We start from the raw sequence: 21,701 nt of genomic DNA, 5'->3' as shown, positions 1-21,701 counted from the left end.
GCCTTGGAGTAGTCTAGATCTGGACATTAGTATTTATCTGGATAAAAACCTAAACTCATTCATCTCACACAGTATACACACACATGGTCTTTTCAGTTCCTTATCACTTCCTTTCTTTAGTAGAGGAAGTGAAAAGACCTGAAGGATGAATGAGTTTAGGTTTATCCAAATAAATAAATACGAACATCCAGTGCCGGCCGCACAGAAACGTTGTTAGCGCTTACAGTATGCCCTGTCACATATTCCAGATTGTTCAGTCAGAACAAATTTAGGTGTGTAAGCAATGCACTGTTGTAACACTAGGCATCGCTGCCACATCTGAGAGCGCACTGTTGGCAATAACAATTCTGTGGAGTCGGTACAGATCAAGACCAGCCTTGGAGTAGTGCATTCTTATTTTTATTACTTGTGTTGCAATTTAGAAAAGTCATATGGAAGAGTGACTTGTCCAAAAAAGGGAGGGTTTTACTTAAAGAACATTAAGGCCCAAATTTTGAAAACCCATGGTTGAGTCCTTTGTTTATGCAGATTTCCTGTATAAATTACACTAATTTTACTGTGTATATTAAAAAATGTCCAATGCTGATGCGCGCTTTTGTCAGAATGTGCCAACTTGACGCCTGTTGCCTTGGTTATCAACGCTATTTTATTCACGAGTCCACTGTTTTTAATTAATGAGTCAACTCTTCAAACAGTGTACTCATGAATAAAATAGCGTATCTAACCATAGTAACAGGCATCGATTTGGTGCACTCTGGCAAAAGTGCGCATCAGCAATGGACATTTTTTACACATGCCCCATACCCGCTAGATAAAGCATAATTTATACAGGAATTCTGCATAAACCATGGATTTAACCGTGGGTTTTCAAAACCACCTTGGTGAATTCGGGCCAAAATGTTTTGTTCCATGCCCTTCATGAAAAAATACAACCAAGAAGTCTGTTGAACATTTGTGAATCAAAGCAGTAGTATTCTGCTTCTATTCTCTCTCCTCCCTCTGCACTTCTTGCCCCTCTTTCTGTCTTTTTCTCTTTCTCCTTATCTTTCTTTCTTCACCTCTTGTGGGGTAGGCGCGGGGGAGGAGACGGTGCCTCGTAGGAGTTTTCTTTTCTGTGTTGATATTATGTCTGTATATATATATTTGTAATAGTGCACTATTTCTTTATAATTGCCGTTCATATTTTTGAATGTCTTTCACTTATGTATTTTTAGATGTTGTCATGAAATGTATGTATGTAAATCCCAAAACAAATTTCCTTTATGGACCTGAATAAATTGAATTGAATTTTGGACATTAGCAATATTTCGTCAGCTCCAACTCTTAGGACAATCTGCCGTTCCGTTTCACCAATTTTCGACAAAGACCTCCAAGCTATTCCTTGTGATTTGAATTGCATTTTAAAAGGAATTGGTGCATTATACAGCGCGTCCCAAAAAAAACTATACACTTTTGAAATGGCCGCCAAATAAAAAATCTAGCACTTTGGGGAAAAAGACTCACATATATGGATAGCCAATGAAGTCAACTTTCAAATGACACCAAAAAGTTGGAAAACTATTAATGCTTGAGCGAGCACTGCCCACTGAAACAAAGGGTATGAAAATTAGGGTGGGCTGGAATTAGCCTTCCAATTTATTTCAGTTGTTGAGAGGCAAATCATTTCGAACTTGCAAAGTTAAGGGCGTTGTGATAAATTAATGATCAACCTTGATCAGTTTTGATAGCTTAAGCAAATTTTTTAAGTCATTAAATTGAACTTTTATGCATGAGTGAACACAAATTAAACTTTTGGAGCAGCATTTCAACTTTATCATTTGGATCTCTTTTGGGGCAGCATTTCAACTTTATCATGGGGATCTCAGCAATGTGTTCATGGGAGTCGGCCAGTCGGGAAAATAGGGGGTGAGAATCGTGAGATAGGGCTTAAGTGGGAGAAGTAGGTTGATGAAATAAGGGTCAACAGAATATTCAGCCCCTGCCCCCCCCCCCCCCCCCCTCTTTCCCACCCTCCCCTCTTGTTGAGAGACTGATGGCTATTCTCATGTACGCGTGAAGTCCAGAGCAGAATGTTGGTTTAATGATTAATTCTGAATTAGGGCATCAACTTTTTCCTATCAATCATTCAATCAACAATTTATCAGTAAATCAACTCATTCAATGTGCAATGTGATCAATAAAACATTCATTTTTTCCAATAAATTATTTCATTAATCATCATAATCATTAAATTATTTTGGTAATCATTCAAACTGACCATCAGCCACCGGTCACTTGGCAGTTAAGTTTTGAAAAGGCTACAATCCAGGAGATGAGACAGACAGAGAGAGAGAGAGAGAGAGAGAGAGGGGGGGGGGCTGGAAAATGGAGATGAAGAGAGGAGGGAGGTTACCTATGACTTTTAATTAGTAAAAGGACAAAAAGAAGAGGAATGCCCTTTTAACCAAGTCTTAGCATACCTCGCCCTCTTGCTTGTAACAGGTACATGTACCATCACATTACTCTGACTCTCATGAACACACTTCTGATGTCCACAAGATGAATATGCTACACTAAAATTACAATTCCTGTTCACTCATGCAGTACATTTCAATTTAGTAATTCATGAAATTTGCCTATTAAAACCAAAACTTATCTCACTCATGAATAGCAGAACACCCTTAGCTTTGTAAGTTCCAAAGGACTAACCTCTCAAAAAACTGTCTAGCAGAACTTGGCTAATTCCTGCCCAGCCTAGCCAAGCTTAGTCTTTCAGGAGAGAAGTGGGGGGGGGGAGAGGGGGTAGAGATGGAGGGAGGGGTTGCTAAATGTTCTGTTGACCTTTAGCCCATCAACTTACTTCACCTACCTAAGTCATATTACCCCCTCTTCTCCTGACTGTCATGAACACATTGTTGAGATCCACATGATAAAACTGCACTAAAAATTGCAATTCATGATCACTCATGCATTAAATTTCAATTTAATAACGTATGAAATTTTCACAAACAACAAACTGATCACATATCTGATCTTTAATTCACCAAATAACCTTCAACTTTGCAAGTACCAAACAAAAAATCTGAAAGAAATTGGAAGGCTAATTCCAGCCCACCCTAATTTGCATACCCTCTGTTTCAGTGGGCAGTGCTCGCTCAAGCATGAATAATTTTCCAACTTTTTGGTGTCATTTAAAAGTTGACTTTATTGGCTTTCCATATCTATAAGTCTTTTCCCCCAAAGTGCTACATTTTTTATTTGGCAGCCATTTCAAAAGTGTATAGTTTTTTTTGGGACGCACTGTATAGTATCTCTGTTGCAACTGCGAACACTCCCTAGCACGTTTCTCCATCGCAGCTGCGAGCACTTCCTAAAATACCCAATCAAATCCAACAAAAGTGAACAAATGAAAGTTTCAAATTTGATATCCTCTTCATACAAACAAACATTTATTTGACAAACATGACCACGTCACGCAGGACTGGAATTCCAATAGACATTCCTGATTACAATCCGGGTTTCCAGCGCTGGAAGGTCCCAGTGATGATGATTTCACGATGATGATGATGAAGAGAAAGAACGAGCGAATAACCAGGGGTGTAATGTCATACCATCTTGCAACAGTGATCTTCATTATCTGCAAAGTTTGGGTTACAGAAATCTATGCCTTGCATCGTCGAGTCCTGTTCTTTTCATACGAGATTCAAAGAGATGGTTGCCATGGTAACATAGAGCTTTTCGACAATGCTTTCAGTTTGTTCATGTGAAGAGGAAGAACAGTATGCCGACCGGAACATCCTAGAAGTTGAGCTTCGTTCGCTTCCAGTGACGTCTCTTGGCGTTGTAGCTGCATAGTTAAAAACAAATGGAAACAGAAACAAGAATCGTGTCATTTTCTTATCAATGTTATTTTTGAGGATGTCCACCCTTTAAGATAACACTAATTTATAATTTCATATCTTGGCTAGGCCTGGGACTTTCGGGTTTTTTTCTCTTCGGGTACCTGTGGCAATTTTCGGGCGGGTACCCGAAAATGTCGCTCGAAATATGACTGGTGGAAAAACCCCATTGGTGACGTCATCAAGCCAATGCGATGCAAGCCAATTTATGAATGAAAATATAGTAAGCATGCGCATTGCAAGGCTCCCGTGCGCCACGCATTATTCCATCGAAACAAGTCTGCAATACTCTGTCACCTCGTACCTAAATTGACCTAGAATTCCACTTTCCTACATTTTATATGAATTATGAAAGGTATTCTCAGAGGATCTATTTTCTCACCGATAGCGCACAGGTCTTGCTTTTCCGTCAAAATCGTACGAAGTAGCGTCGATATTACATCGTGTTCGTGAGTTTGTAGAATCTATCGCTACGTGAACAAAGTCAATTGATTTCCGGGTTTCGGAGCGTCAAATGCGCCAGCCAATCACGATCGTGTTACCATTTTCGGTTTATGATGGACTGAAAATGGTATCAAGAACGTGATTGGCTGGCGCCTCGTATGCTCCGAAACCCGGAAATCAATTGACTTTGTTCACGTAGCGATAGATTCTACAAACTCACAAACACGATGCAACATCGACGCTACTTCGTAAGATTTTAATGGAAAAGCAAGAATAAAAATTTGCTTACCTGTTCGCTATCGGTGAGAAAATAGATCCTCTGAGAATACCTTTTATAATTCATATGAAATAAAGGAAAGTGGAATTCTAGGTCGATTTTGGTACGAGGTGAAAGAGTATTGCAGACTTGTTTTGACGGAATACTGCGTGGGGCTGAGGCTTGCAATGCGCATGCTTACTATATTTTCATTCATAAATTGGCTTGCGTCGCAGTGGCTGGATGACGTCACTGCGCTACAAAAGAAACATGGCGACGATTGAACAATCTCAGTCACATCATCACTTGAAAAACTAGTAGATATTTCGAGGGTAATTGGTGAGATTCAAAATGAGACTTGTGTACTTTTGTGATGAGTTTACAATCATGTCTTACACTACGCAATACAAATCAAATGTACGTTATACTGGTGAGCAATTTTCGGGTATCGGGTATTGATTTTTCTACCCGGGTACCCGAGGCTTCCGGGCGGGACCCGGGTACCCGGTTTTAGTCCCAGCCCTAATCTTGGCATTGCATCTGTTAAGCTAGTTAGCTTTACTAGAAGCAGAAAATCAAAAGAAACTTATCAAAGAAGGTTTGATGAAAGTCCATGAAATAAAAAAGTTACCATAGTTAATATTTTTTGAATTTAAAGTCTTAATGCTGTGACCTTGAAAGAAGCTCTCCATGTGATCTAAATTCCATAAAATGCAATTTTCAGGAAATAAAACATGATTGCTGGTTCACTATCTGACACATTATTTTATACTTTGAAGTACTTAAATTTTTTTTTTTTTTTGGGGGGGGGGCAAGAGTACCCCCATCTGTACACCACTGATGTTGAGCCTCACCTTACTTCTGAGAAATTAGCGAACTGTCGTGCATTTAAAAAATACTGGTGTTAATTCAACACCAGTTCAGTGTCTATAGAGGAAAACACCAGAGGGGTGTTGAAACAGCACAACTTCGGCTGTGGGCTAACACCAGGGGCGCGTTTCATAAAGGACTTGCAGCTGTTGTAAATTTGTCATCATGGCAACTACCATGGAAAGCTTGATTATGATTGGCTGCTGAGCCCTGTTGCCATGGTAGTTGCCATTATGGCAAATTTACAAGTTGCAGGTCCTTTATGAAACGGGCCCCAAATAGGTATTTAAACGACACTAAATTGTCTTAAACTAATATCAGTTTGACTCTTTAATTGGTGTTGTTTTCAACGTTTCCCTGGTGTTTTCCGATATAGATAACGGAATGGTGTTAGGATTGTAAGAAAAAAAATGAATCATTTGTTATACTATTTTTACACATTTAGGCAGGGTGCTACATAACTTTTTAGAAGCACTTGCCCAGTCGGGCAAGTAAATTTTAAAAAGTTCAAATGTGCTTGCCCCAAAATCCATTTCCCTTGTCCGAAAAAATCCTTGAAAAAAAAAGTTTTACCTCTTCAAAAGAAAGTATTGCAGTTTTATAAACCATTAACCCTTTTCTCTCTTTTGGCAAGAACTTATAATGCCATGACCAAAATTAGGGTCAATATCATATCATATTGACCCTAACTTTGGTCATTCTCTAAGAATTTTGCTTGCCCAATTTGGGCAAGAACTTCTGGTCTTTACTTCAAATCACTTGCCCAACTATTAACTTTTACTTGCCCCAAGCAATCGGGCAAGTGCTAATGTAGTACCCTGATTTAGGGAAGACTTACCGAATCCTGTTACCAGTCCTGAGACGCACCCACTGTGGAATGGGACGGTTCTGCTTCTGCTTCTTAGCAAGCTTCTGCTTGATTTTGAATGTCTTGTGGGAAGGCTGTAGAGAAAAACAGAAAAAAATAACCAATGGAATTATAGTGAATATCTAATAGGAAGGATGAAAAGATAGGGATATGTATCAATCACAAGTGGAGCACCTCTGGCAGTCTCACCTGCCTTACGCGATTCAATATACAATCAAGACAAACAAAGACCAATTCACTGCCATTTCAATATCCTACTTTTGTCTGGGGGTGGCCTCTTTACCTTGTGCTTTTTATCTTATTGCAGTAGCCTATGCAGAGACCTTTAAAAAAGATTTGTCATACATTACTTGTACGAACTCTAGAAATTTGGAATGTGTCTGTTTTTTCCCCCGACTTTCACGACAGCATGGAAATATGGCTCCTGTAAAAGCAGAAGCATTACCCATGACATGGGTAATCGAAGTACATGTATCATATTCGTAAATTCATTTTTTAGAGATTTATTCTAATACCAAATTATTGGATGATGTGCTTGTTTTGAGCTTCACTTTGGTCAATTTTTATCATGACATGTTGAATCGAATCGGAAGGCTCTGGAAAGATGGCGCAGATTACTCATTTTCAATGGCGACTTTTTAAAGGGGACTTCGTCTGTCTTTGGAGTTCAAATTGGGACTTGCATGTGGTGAGTGATAGTGCCTGTGTATAAATGTGTTTGGTGTAGGCCCGTTTCGGGTACACGTGTACACGGGTACACGCACGGTCAAGTCAGTGCACGTGTACTAAATTCCATCACCGTGTACACGGTAGCATCTGCATAAAGCTTGCATGGGACTACAAAGTCAATGAACAAGCTCACAGCCTCACATTAAATCTTAGTTCTCAGACACTGTACATGTTTTAATCACTAATATGCCAATATATTTCAATTAATCTTGAGTGAGTTCACTTCCAAAATCGCCGATTTAATCCACATTCATTCTTGAGACTCGAGTTTTTGTACCACGAAATGGGTCTGCTCCGGTCTCGAAAGCTCAAAAGCGTTGCTCAATCACACTCAGAGCCAATTTGAGAATCACCAATTGCGACAGCGATCATTGCTATAACTTACGTGTTATACGCTCGTACAGATGTGCTACAAGCCTACAAACATACGCTCCTCAAATTGGCAACAAAATAATGAAAATCAATCGATAACTTCAGTTACACTTAATTCTGCAGCGATCTGTGCATGCATGTACGGTACAGTATACAAAATGCGCATCCAACGAGCGTCGGCGCTAGCTAGGGCCCTGCACTGATTTTATTATGAATTCTTTATTAATTTAATGCGCTGCTAAGCTGAGTAAACTTTTAATTTGCACCAATTTTTGTGGATTGATACTTCAAACTTCTCAGGTAAGCTTTAAAACCGTGACTTAGGCTATATATAGACCCCTTTTTATGACATGTTGATGCGGGTCCGTGTCGACATGAAAACATAACTCGCTCTCAGTGTTTACTACGTGTACACGACCGAAAAACATGCCGTGTACACGTGCATCAAAAATGGACTTTCAAAACGGGCCTAGTTTGCTGTGATTGACCGTGCTGGCTTGTGAATAAGTTTTAGTTTGCCATGACATGTCTAGGGAAATGTGTCTAGGCTCCATGTAGACTGATATCTCTGCTGTTTCGGAGAGTTTTTTTTGTAACATTTTCTTTCTCTGCATTTACTTTTACGCACGACAGAGCAAGTGCATTATTTGTTTTCTAAAATAGCAACACAGAAACAAATTCTTAAAAAGTTACAGTACAGTTTTGTTGGACTTCTCCCGCACTGGTTTCCTCGAGCGTGCAATGTCAGTTTTCGTTGTGCACCTTTTGCACTGCCGTGCAGGGCACAAAAAACTCATGTCATGTGACGTGTATTGGCCAACCGCGATGCTTGAAATAATACACCTATTTTATAATACTACTTAATTCCCCCCTTTTGATGGGGGGAAAAGGGTACAATAAATGTCTATTCATATGATTTGGGGGCAGGCAATTTGATTTTCTTAAATTAGTACTCATGGTACTTTTAAACCAATATTTGTAAAGTTAAAAGGTGATTTTACTCAAATTTTCAAATTTTTATAGCCTTTTTAAAGCCAAAATTAGGTTTCATCTTGTGATTCTTTCAACGACAACGTTGACTACTGTAAATTCTGAAATATTTGTGGCACATTAATTATCGCGGATTTCGCAGCAAGATCGTCAAGCATCAAGCATGTTCAAATTTAAAAATACGCAAATTTAGGAGTATCTGGTAGAATGCACGTTTTGAGCTGCGGTTCAATTGCGTGCATGGTTTTGGCAAAGAGACTGCATAATTTAACCTATGGCAATAGATGGCGACATCTATAAAGAAAACTTGTGCTAAATTATGTCACAAAAGCTCATGCTTCGGGTTCGATCATAAAATTAACAACAATGCTGACTTACAGTAGAGGCGCTGGTCCAAAAATTGGGATTGTCCCAGAAAACAAGGATATCCTCATAAACCAAGACAAATCATGTCTTGATAAATTGAGACTGTCCTTGTTTATGGGGACGTTTTTTTTCACTTCCCCCTACGGGACAAAGACAGCAATTACGGAAATTGAGAGTGCTAAAAATAGATTCAGTGACCTCAATTCCCCCCAGTTCACCGTCTATTTTTCATGACTTACCGTCTTCCAATAATCTTGTTATGAAACCTGATATGTTTACATTGACTAGCACACTTGATTGGTGTCGGCACTTGACAGGTGAATGAACATTCCTAGATTTCTTGTGTGAAGAAATCCTTATAAACTGAGACAGTCCCTGTATAAACTGGGACGATCCCAATTTTCTGACCAGCGCCTCTACTGACTTAGCGTATGCCGCTATAGGGTCATTCCATGCCAATTCACCCAATGAAAGTGCAATTTTGCACCCGACCGTCTCAGAATTCGTTGTAAATTGGTACACATAAAATTCACCATGGCTCACGCACAAAACAAAAAAAAATAGTCAAATCGGTCCGTCGGTTCTCGCGCTACGGCCCGCCGGTTTCTCCTTGTTTTGACAAAAATGGGCGTGACCTTCAACTTTCAATGGCCATTGCGTCGTAACATGTGGACCAATTTTCACGAAACTGGTACCAATCAAAAGGAAATTCAGAGAGGAATCCAAAACATTCATCAAATAATGTATTGGAGCGATTTATAAGGTCGTGACCCTTGACCTATACTTTGACCTTGAATTTGACCCCCGGACAAATAATTTTTTGACTTGATTTTCGTGTATGTTAATTATTTGTATGATATTGACAAAATATGTTAAAACCAATGATGATATTTTATTTCTTCACCTTTAAAAACTCTTACAAAGATACCATGAAATTTCACTCTAGTCCCACATACTGATATTCATGTTAGTAAAGTGTTCACCAGTCACATGATTTCTTCCAATCTTAATTCACAGTATGCAAACACGTGAAAAGAAATTAAGCTCATCATTTCACAAATGAAACATTAAACATTTATGCTCATGAATAGGTATCTGCTTAGGCATTTTGATGTTCTGCAATATATATCATATATATATATATTTGTGTTAGTAAAGTGTTTACTTTTCTTATCAAATTGTTGAGTATATGCTTATTTAAGGCTCCCATAATATATATATATATGATTTATATTGCTGAACATCAAAATGCCTAAACAGATACCTATTCATGAGCATAAATGTTTAATGTTTCATTTGCGAACTGATGAGCTTAATTTCTTATCATGTGTTTGCATATTATGACTTAAGATTGGAAGAAATCATGTAACTGGTGAACACTTTACTAACATGAATATCAGTATGTGGGACTAGAGTGAAATTTCATGGTATCTTTGTAAGAGTTTTTAAAGGTGAAGAAATAAAATATCATCATTGGTTTTAACATATTTTGTCAATATCATACAAATAATTAACATACACGAAAATCAAGTCAAAAAATTATTTGTCCGGGGGTCAAATTCAAGGTCAAAGTAAAGGTCAAGGGTCACGACCTTATAAATCGCTCCAATACATTATTTGATGAATGTTTTGGATTCCTCTCTGAATTTCCTTTTGATTGGTACCAGTTTCGTGAAAATTGGTCCACATGTTACGACGCAATGGCCATTGAAAGTTGAAGGTCACGCCCATTTTTGTCAAAACAAGGAGAAACCGGCGGGCCGTAGCGCGAGAACCGACGGACCGATTCGACTAATTTTTTTTGTTTTGTGCGTGAGCCATGGTGAATTTTATGTGTACCAATTTACAACAAATTCTGAGACGGTCGGGTGCAACCACTGGGTGAATCCAGATGGAATGACCCTAGTATAGGGCTAGAATTATGAGCAGACAATACATTTTTTTTGCCTGAGTTTCTGACAATGTTATTTAAAAGTAAAACAAGCCAAACACACACGATATTGAATATGCAGATGGGGAAAAGGGAAGTGACTTTGTTTGTGATTGTGGAGCTGGAGACAGGAGAGTGCAGCGCGAATTCAGTACCCGTCATGCCCGTAAATGTTTTAGAAAACCACCCAGAGCAATAGAATTAATCCCGAAAAAATAACAGCGTTTAGATCAGGTGTAACGTTACATTAGTTCAGTATAATGAACTTAGTTCAGTTACGACTCCCTCGAGAAGTTATACCCACAACCCACATCAAAAATATAAACACTCGGGACTACACATCATAGATTGGAAACAATATAAGTTATCGCACAAATCTCTTTCAATCACTAACATCTTAGCGTAAATCTTGCAATCTGATTATTATTTGAGGATTTGAACAACTGAATTATTTCAAACTTTAATCATATTGTATGTTTTCAATTTAATACATGATAAAAATATGATTTTATACCATGGTGACGATGCTTATTATAGTAGCAATCAAGACCCAAGACGAAGAGATTTATTACGCCGCATGATGGCAGTATTACATTTTATACGAATGCTCGATCCATATCCGATAGAGGTATGCATTAAAACAAGAGGGAAAAGAAACTTAAATTATAGATTTTTTCATACCTAACACTCGGTATTCGAACTTTGCGAGCCGTGTAAAGACGCTTAAAATAGTAATGAATAAAAATAAAAGTGAAGAATTCATAAAAAGCACTTCCAGCATAAAATGTGAAAATTTTCGATTGTACTCATATATATACCCCTGTAGTACGCACGTCTGTGCAACTCATAAGCTATAGGCCTATTGTGAGCAAGTAGCAGAGTGCGATCGGAAAGAGCGCCAGCTACGGCGGAGGACCGTCCAGAGCAGTGTTTTCTCATGGCTTCTACCCTTTACGACGTACCTCTGGAATCGTTGAAAATCCTAAATCCTGTGGAGTTATCCGGGCGTTAGGGATCAATTTTTGGACAGCGTGAGTTTGAGTGATCGCCACCTGGCCAACCTTGGGCACGTTTGGGGTTTTTTGAGCTACGGGGAGTGATTTATTTTCATCCTACTTTTTCGTTTAGACATTCATAATTCGCGGTGCATATAATACATGGGCCCATGACTTCGGACATTGACTCTCTCACATACCGGTTCACTAACCGCCATACTTCATCTCTCGCGTACGTCCGCATCCGCGGAGCGAGCCTCTACGCGGTCGGTTGGCCGCTGCAACGCTTGGAACCACCGTACCCTGGCCTGGATTGACTGCGGAGCTGAGCCCTTTTAGACTTCGCTACGGAGCTGCCGTCGGCGTATCCTTCCACTGCCTGTTAGAGCAAGTCGGGACTCAACAGCTCAGTCAGATCAGCTAGTGGACTTGCTCAAAGCCGTCTCAGCACAAGAACCAGGTGAGACTAGTCATCTGAGAGCTTGCCTTAGATCCTACCACTTCATCAGTTTATACTCACACAGATTCTTTTTGTATTCAGATTGTTATGTAGATATCTTTTCTATTTACCGTAAAATATTATTTATTGTAGAGTCGTAGACTTTGCCCAACTGCGGTCTACATATACAACAATTGGCGTAGTCGAAAACTTAAGGTCAGTCGTGGGGTATCTCAATTGATTTATAGGCCCTATTTTTTTTTTATTGCTATTGCTGGAATTTATAACGCCAGTGAATGTACAATAATTAGCTTGATATTAGTGGAGATACGAATTAGTAATAGTAGGTTGCTTTTAATATAATTAGATCTTTTTTACAAGTTCTGACTAAAGGATAGGGTGTAGTTGAAGATATTTTTGGCACCAATTTTATAAGTGGTGTAGTTCAGTAAAGCACTGTCGGTGGTCGGTGTAGTTTTGACAGTGACATTTGTAGTTTACTTATAGTTATAGGTTTATAATTATATCAGTCTCGGACTGCTTAGTATTTTTGTAAGGAAGTTTTGAAGACTGTCTTTGTATATTTGTAGCTCTACGGCTATTAATCTTTCAGCCGAGAGGAAGGTGATCAATGCAAATTCTTGTTTTTGCATGATTCATGTTTTGTGCTGGAATTGTTGACTGGCTTTAAATATCTAGGTAAATACTTAGTTAATCCTTAGTTAAGATTACTTCAGGTGGAATTTTTAGTTACGCAAAAAAAAAAAAAAAAAAATAGAATTAAGCTTTTGATTTATTTCTACAAATTAATAAATCAATAAACACCAGCAGCGATATATCTCAAGGCTGGTATGGTAGTCTCAGAACTGAACTTATTTAAATTTATGATTGAGTAGATATACAGAGCTACAAGTAAAATGTGAACTCTAAGCTCTTGGATAAAGTACCTGTGAACTTTATAGTCAGGACGTTTAATTTTAAAGGAAGACTAGAAGTCTGGAGCACTGTTTTATTTTAAAGGTGCATTACTGTATTATAGCAGAACTTGTTCGGTATTTCACTACATGTAGGTGGTAATTAAGTAAGGCAATTTTCTTCATGTACACGTAGTGTATGTGACGTGAACAGTGTGTATTGCTCCCCATTGAATCTTGTCTTTGGAGATATACAATATATTAGTTTGATTCAAAACTTGGTTTTTGTGAGCAGATTGACTTATTTCTTGTTTTCTTTTTTCTTTTGCATTTGCCGGAGGAATCAAGAGAAAGGAAGTCTTTGTCATTTCTAACTGTACTAACCTCAATATATTAACAGGTCAGTATTGTTTTGTTGTTTATTATAACAATTTAGATAGCGCAAAGCAGTTCATTACTTTGAAAAAAAAAAAAAAATAAGAAAATAAAAATTATTTTAATTTTTCTTTATAAGAGTGTAGGAGATTTAACACTTAGAAACGGATGCTTATTTCAACTTTCTAGTACAAATTCTGGCAAAGCACAGGGAAAGTCTATACCTATTTTTTATGAGCATCCAGATTTCTTTTGTGGGGTCATTCCATGTCAATTCACCCAACGAGTTAAATCGCACCGTCTCAGAATTCGTTCATTTTTGGTATATAGGGAGTTTGACATGGCCCATGCTTACATGATTTTTTTTAGCGCAATCGGATGCACGGTTTTCCCGTTATGACACGCCCAATTTCGGTGATTTGGCCGAAAATGGGCGCGGCCGCCAAGTTTTAAGCGACCATAGCTCGGTAACTAATGGACCGAAATCATTAAAAAAGGTATCATTGGATAGGAAATTGAATGAACTATCTGAAAAATGTGTTATTTGTTATGTAGGGGCAATATAATGAGTGATGACCTTTTGACCTTTGCATTGACCTTGAATTTGACCCCCGGGGTCACACTATTTTTAGTCAATATTTTTATATCTGAATCCCTAACATTATTTTTACACAATATCATAAAATTGGAAGTGTATTATTTTTTCTCTGTCTTAAAACCCCTCTCAAAATATGCTTTCTTACTGCAAAAATTGTCATTACAGTCCCACACATATCTATTTGTGCTGGGTCAGTGAACAATCAACATGCATTCAATACTTGTGATGCAATAAGGGATGAATGCACTATTTTACTGAAGCTGTACAATTCATGTCTTTCCATTGTTCTTGAACATGTAGTTTATGTCCAGCCAAACTCAGTAAACAGTTAATAACATGTTTTATCATGGAGGAATAGTACCCTGCCCATAATTACCATATGAGGCAGATACATGTATGACCCACTGCAATTTCTTTGTAATGTAAACAAACTTTCACTGTGTGGGTTTCATACAGGATTGTTCCTACAGTGTACAATGTATACAAATTGATCCATTGAGCTGAGCCCCTCCCTCCCCCACCAAAAAAGCATTTTATACATTGTATGTAGAATTAACCAGATTCACTGATTCATTGATAAGACAACAAGTTCCTGCTTAACCAACTCTTTCCTCAACTTACAGTAGTTTATTTGTTTTGTTTTTTGGCTTGGACACTTGCCTAGCTATCTTACGCTATACATGTAGATGTACCATTTCATGGGTGAAAATTCAGATAGCACATGCTTTGTACAATAATTTGTCCAACTTATCAAGGGAACACATTGCTTCGTGATCAGAAGTTAGACGGGGGGGGGGGGGGGGGGGACTTCCATTGACAAGTAGATAACATGCGCAACCAAAAAACATGTACAAATTATCTCTTTTTCAGGATATTGCATGTTACGTACATGAGTAATAAGAGCGTCAAAACACTTAAATAACGAAAACAGAGTACATGTATTTATTTCGCTAGGAAAGCTACGTGTTTACGGTCCAATTTGCGAGGGTATAAAACATAATAGTTATAATGATTAACCCTGGATTAGTACGGTAGATGAGATCTCCAAAGAGTTTGGAGACTATCCTGTCAAATTTATGCATCCTCATGGGGCCAGCAAAGAAAGACACAAAGACATGTGTTGGGTTGGAGAAGAAAACATTCTAGATTAATGCTCCTTCTCCTACTTCATCATCTCAGAAATATGTCATCTCAGACACTTTTATTGCAAAAATATACCCACATTGGACACATTCTCTTGAGCTCTGATCACTACAAGATTGGCCCTGGGGTGGGCGGGGCAGTCAAATGTATTGCTGTACACACACATGGCCAAATTATTTCCAAACACCACCTAAACGAGTTTTTCTCTGTGTGCAAAATAACCCCGTAAACAAGTTTTTCACAGGCTTTATTTACTATTTACACATTTGGCCCCTAAACAAGTTGTTGCCAGAATATGACCCCGGGGAAAAAGCTTGGGGGAAAAAAACATACCCTAAACACGTTTGGCCAGTCTAATAAAAAAGCTTTGAAAAAAAATACCCTAAATGTGCTTCACCCTGCGATTGACCATTGACCAGTCTTTCAAAACTACCCCTTTTTTGAAAATCTGTGTTTTTGACACCCTTAACGAGTGCATGCGCGGCTCACGTCCAAAACTGAAAAACCACCCCTTTAAACACGTTTTTTGGTCACGCGTGTGTACAGCACTATATGTGGCTGCCCCCGGGAGATTAGTAAAATGTATGTATTAAGGTAGTGTAATTCATGTTTCTTAATATGGACCTACCTCATAATGCTGATTTGCAGGCATGCACATCATTACATACATGGAAAATTTCAGAATTCCCAGTAACTAACAAAGATTTGAGATACTTCGTATCAACATACATATGTGTATTCACTATACAATACAGAAAATAGTATGTGTGGGACTGTAGTAAAAATATTTGCAAAAAGTATGCCTTCTTCGAGAGAAGTTGGAACAAAAACAAAAAATAATACACCTCCAGTTTTTTTATATTATATAGAAATAATGTTGGGAATTCATATATTGAAATATTGACTAAAAATAGTGTGACCCCGGGGGTCAAATTCAAGGTCAATGCAAAGGTCAAAAGGTCATCACTCATTATATTGCCCCTAAATAAAAAATAACACATTTTTCAGATAGTTCATTCAATTTCCTATCCAATGATACCATTTTTACTGATTTTGGTGCATCGGTTACCGAGCCACGGTCATTTAAAACTCGGCGGCCGCGCCCATTTTCGGTCAAATCACCGAAATTGGGCGTGTCATAACGGGAAAACCGTGCATCCGATTGCGCTGAAAAAAAATATGTGGACATGGGCCATGTCAAATTCCCTATATACCAAAAATGAATGAATTCTGAGATGGTGCGATTTAATTTTAATTTATTTTTGGGTGATTTGACACGGAATGACCCTGTGATATTTCTTGGAAATGCATGCTGAATAGAGACAAATCTGGTCATTATATTATTAGGTCGAAATCAAACACATTGAACCTAGATTGTTGGATAACTTTAACATGATATTCTTTTCATGCTAAAATTAATGCTGTGAAAATTGTTCATGTGTTTTGGAGATGATTGCGAAATAATATTCGTGGTTTAACGATTGTCCCCTAATTAGGTGAGATTTTGGGGAACATTTATTGTTTGTAACTTTGAAATTCTATAATAGTGTGCCCAATATTCAGAAAGGGCATTTCCTGGTTGTAATAATTTGTATTTATTTTTTGCAAATTATTGGTCAAAGGTTTTCTCTATTCAATAAAAAACTTAGCCCAATTGTCTGTATTGCATTGAACAGAGACTACTATTATATTTAGTTGTTCAATTTAATAACACCTATAATACTTAATGCATTTGTACAAAAAATAATCATTGTTTTCTTTTGTGTGTGTTGACTAGTGTTGCTAATCTGTTGTGATACTGTGCACACCAATAGTCTAACATTGTACATGTCATGTATTAATATTTAGGTTTTATAGACATCAATATTTGAGACACAAAAAAAAAAAAAGAGGTTTGGGATTTACATATAACTTTTCTTATCCCTGATTGCTGGGGTGCACACATCTTTTTGTGTGTCATATTTTATGTTGTTAATAGATATAATAATTGTCACCTTTCAACACCTCAATACTTGCTTGTGTCAAAGAAGGAAGTATTTCTTATTTTTGAATAGTCCTTTGATTTTCTTGTTGAGTAATCAGTGGAGCAAACAAATATGGCTCAATCACAAGAAATTAAAATTAATTTTTGTAGTGAGGATGATTTGATTCCCATTTGTTCGTTGCCAACAGCTAAGAAAATAATCAGATGGAGGGATCAATGTGGGAATTTAACCCAATCCTTGTTTCTTCGGTGTCCCAAATTACGGTATGGCCCCAAGTACTTACCACACCTTGATTTCGAACACAATAGTCAATTAGACTTGAATATGGATGATTTTACAAGCAATATTAGAGAGGGAGGGGAGGAATCTGAGGAAGAATCTGAGGAGGAGATAGAGGCTGAGGGTAATCCCAATGTTAGTGGGGGTAATCTTCATACAAGTGAACATGCTCCATTTGATAGAACCTCTAGTAGTCGCAATCGGTATGAGAATAATGCCAATGTTAGTGGGGGTAATCTTCATTCAAGTGAACATGCTCCATTCGCGAGAACCTCTAGTAGTCGGAATCGGTATGAGAATAAGGGGGCATATGATGATTATGCGGTTAGGGGTAATCCTCGCACAACTAGCCCAAGAAGTGGCCGGAAACTTCCTTCGAGACCGGAGCCCCCACCATCCCTTCCAAAATCGATTTCGTTTGATGGTCGAGGAAGTTGGGAGGCATTCAAAAACAAATTTACTTCATACGCAGCCGCATACCGATGGACGCCCGAAGAGAAAAAAAATGCACTTGGATGGTCGCTTCAGGGCGAAGCCTCTGATTACTTCGCTGCCATTTCAAGGCAAGGTCACAAAGAATACGCGTACCTAATGTATCTCATGCAAGAGCGGTATCAAAGAAATGCGTTACCCGAAGAGGAACTTGCTGAGTTTCATACCGCTCAGCAAGAACAGGACGAAGCTTTAGCTGATTGGGCAGGACGACTTCGCGTATTAGCATACCGTGCTTTTGAAGGACTGGGTAATATTACGAATCCAAGGGTTCAATCTCAGCTCGTGCTTCAGTTTTGTAAGGGTTGCGTAAACAAACAAGCAGGTTACTCTGCTCTCATGTCCCATCCCGTCACCCTGGAGGATGCGATTCAAGGAGTAAAGTGGGCAGAGAATTCCCGCAAAGTCGTGTATGGACGAAGTCAAGATCGGAGTAATTTCAGATCGGATAATAGGGTAGGTCGTCCGCGAACCGTACAGTCCGTGACCTGTTCGGAATATAATTCCGAGGACGAGGAGACTGAGTCTTCTTATGTTTCGCGTGTTCAACAGACTTCTACAGGTAATCGACCCTGGACGAATGATGGACGCGATAACACAATCAAGAGTGTTCTTGAAACCATACGGACAGGATTCGAGGGGATGCGGTCAAGTCTCGAAGGACTTCGAGAGGATATGAAGGGGATGAAAGTTAGCATGAATGGTCTTCGGGATGATTTGAAAACCGAAATGACAGAACTAAAACAGAGCGTTAAATCACTCAAACCCCGTCCGCGATCTCCATCTCCGAATACATGTTTCCATTGTGGGCAGACTGGTCATATTAAGCGTGAGTGTCCCAGTTTGCAAAAGGTGTCCTTCCTACTTCACGATACGGAAAACATGGAGGGATCGGGGAGCGAGGCCGATCCCCGGTCCGAATGGAGCAAGGCCAAGAACCTATAGATCAGGGAACAATAATTGAGTCTGGCCTTCAAATTGAGTCAGATATTGAATCACGTAATCTGCCGGACATTACGGAACAAGCAGAATCTTCTTGTTTTGACCCGCTGGAATTAGACACTACTTCCGTAGCTGATGTGTTTTTAGAAGCATCGTCTGCATTTGAGGTACCCAAAGTGGTAACTGTGAATAAAGTATCTAGTACTTCAATGTTATACATTCCGATTCGTCTAGGAGAGTTGGAAGTGAAGGCAGTAGTGGACACTGCTGCGGAAGTGTCGATCATCTCTGATAAGGTTTATTCCATAATGAAACCTCAACCTCCGATCGTTGAAAATATCATCCTCCAAACAGCGGACAGAAATGTGAAAATGAAAGCTATGGTAGTGGGACAAATCCCCATTAGCCTTGGATCAGTTCAGTTTGAGGAAGGATTACATGTAGCCCCCATTGGAGACGACATGCTTCTCGGTTTAGATCTTATCACCAAGTATGGTATGGACATTTCAGTGCGGGACTCTAAACTCACCATTGGACTACATGAGATCCCGTTGCACTTTGGGAGAAAACCCCAGAACGCGACTCCTCATCACGTCAAACGCGTCACAGTGTACAGTGCCACAGTCATTCCCCCGAATTGTGTCAAGCGGGTGAACTGTAATGTGGAAGGGGACATGGAGAGTACCTTCATGTTCCAACCAACTCACCCGTCTCCTATATGGTCACCGCGGATTGTTTTTGACCGGGGTAAGGATATTTCCGTGTATGTAGTTAACCTGACAGATTCCTACCACCGGTTGCCAGCTGGTTTACCCTTCGGAACGGCAGAAGAAGTGACCCTCGAGGAACCCAATATTGTAGATGGACAGGACTTTGAAGAAACAGATATTTCCGTAAAGCAAACTTCGGTTATGGACTCGCCTAGTATTGTCCCATCTCATTTGACTGACCTGAGAGACAGGTCGAGTGAATCTCTCTCTGCAGAGCAGATTTTTGATTTAGATAATCTTTTATCAGAATATCAGAACGTCTTTGCTAGGGATGATTTCGATTTGGGAAATTTCAGAGCAGTTACTCACAAGATAGACACTGGAACGGCAAATCCCATCAAGCAGAAAATGAGGCGGACACCAATCAATTTCGCCCAAGAAGAGAAAGCGCATCTAGATAAGATGTTGAAGGCAGGAGTCATCAAACCATCAATTTCTGAATGGGCGTCACCCCCAGTTCTGATCAGGAAGCGTGACGGATCAGTGCGTTGGTGCATAGACTATCGTGCCTTGAATAATGTGACTAGGAAGGATGTATATCCATTGCCTAGGATTGAGGAATGCTTGGACACATTAGCCGGAAACATATGGTTTTCGAAATTGGATGCGAACGCTGCCTATTGGCAGATACACGTCGATCAACCTGACCAGGAAAAGACAGCCTTTATTACCAAATATGGACTGTTTGAATTCGAGCGAATGGGATTCGGACTATGTAATGCCCCCGCGACGTTTTCAAGGGCAATGAATCTCATTTTGCGCGGGCTGACTTGGGAGATCGCTCTCGCATTCTTAGACGACGTCCTGGTCCTTGGAAAGAGCTTTGAAGAACACTTAAAAAATCTTCGGATAGTGCTGAACCGATTTCAACAGTTTGAACTGAAATTGAAGCCCAAGAAGTGTGCTTTATTCCAAACAAAGGTCGAGTTTCTCGGAAGAGACGTCGATAACACTGGAATTCATCTCAGAGCGGAACATGTCCAGGCCGTTCAATCATGGCCGGTGCCAAAGAACACCCGTGAAGTTGAGCGTTTTTTGGGACTCGTAAACTACCACAGGGTTTTCTTGAAAGACTACGCAAAGGTAGCTGCCCCCTTATACGCACTAACAGGAAAACAAGCATTCAAGTGGGACGAAGCGCACCAGTGTGCTTTCGAATCAATCAAGCACATGCTTAGTACAGCCCCGGTACTTACTCTTCCGAACTCCACTGATGGATTTGTGCTAGACACGGATGCCTCCGATATTGCCCTTGGAGCAGAACTTATACAAATCCAAAATGGTGAGGAAAAAGTGATAGCGTATGGAAGTTGTGTACTTGCCAAGGAACAACGAAGATACTGTGTGACAAGAAAAGAGTTACTAGCGGTTGTTTTGTTTACACGATTCTATCGCCACTATCTACTAGGAAAACCCTTTCTTGTCCGAACGGACCATAGCAGCTTACGATGGCTATTGAACTTCAAGAGACCAGAGGGTCAGATCGCGCGTTGGATCGAAGAATTAAGCCAATATGACTTTCACATTGAGCATCGAAAAGGGAACAAACATGTTAATGCAGATGCGTTATCCAGAATCCCTCAACCTCCCTCCTCCTGTAGCTGTTATCAACTAGGTAGTAAGCTGAAGGACCTGCCGTGTGGCGGATGTCATCATTGTGAGCGTGCGCACAAGCGGTGGGCGTACTTCGTTGAGGAAGTGGACGACGCAGTGCCGTTAACCAAACGCTCCCAAGTCTGCGAAGTAAGTATGACGGTACCATGTACAAGTGAGTCTCCGCTCAGCATTTCTCCTCAGGCTAAGGAAATCGGTGAGCTACGAGAAATTCCAAGTGATTCTCCGCCCAGCATTTCTCCCCAGGCTAAGGAAATCAGTGAGCTACGAGAACTCACAATTTTACGGTGTAGCATTCCCACCGTGAGCGCCATTTCACTTTCAGACATCAGCGATGAAAACTTCAGGGAAGCGCAAGAGAAAGAGACCTATTTCGGACCCATACGTGCCTGGCTTGAGTCTCAAACAGTTCCGTCCCAAGCGGAAATCATGCTTTGGGGTGCGGAACAAAA

The 21,701-nt window shown here is 39.5% G+C and overlaps 1 long non-coding RNA gene across 1 annotated transcript; it reads right to left on the bottom strand.

The window, feature by feature from the left end:
• Positions 1–3,406: 3,406 nt before the first annotated feature.
• On the bottom strand, positions 3,407–11,325 carry LOC121421702. Its single transcript, XR_005971026.1, has 3 exons — positions 11,218–11,325; positions 6,287–6,390; positions 3,407–3,826 (listed from the first exon to the last, which is right to left on the bottom strand). It is a non-coding gene; the product is annotated as an uncharacterized LOC121421702 (long non-coding RNA).
• Between the last annotated feature and the right edge of the window lie 10,376 nt (positions 11,326–21,701).

The sequence above is a fragment of the Lytechinus variegatus genome, chromosome 9 (assembly GCF_018143015.1).
Source record: "Lytechinus variegatus isolate NC3 chromosome 9, Lvar_3.0, whole genome shotgun sequence".
NCBI lineage: Eukaryota > Metazoa > Echinodermata > Echinoidea > Temnopleuroida > Toxopneustidae > Lytechinus > Lytechinus variegatus.
The sequence above is the reverse complement of the archived record's forward strand: the minus strand, read 5'-3'. Positions and strand labels throughout refer to the sequence as shown.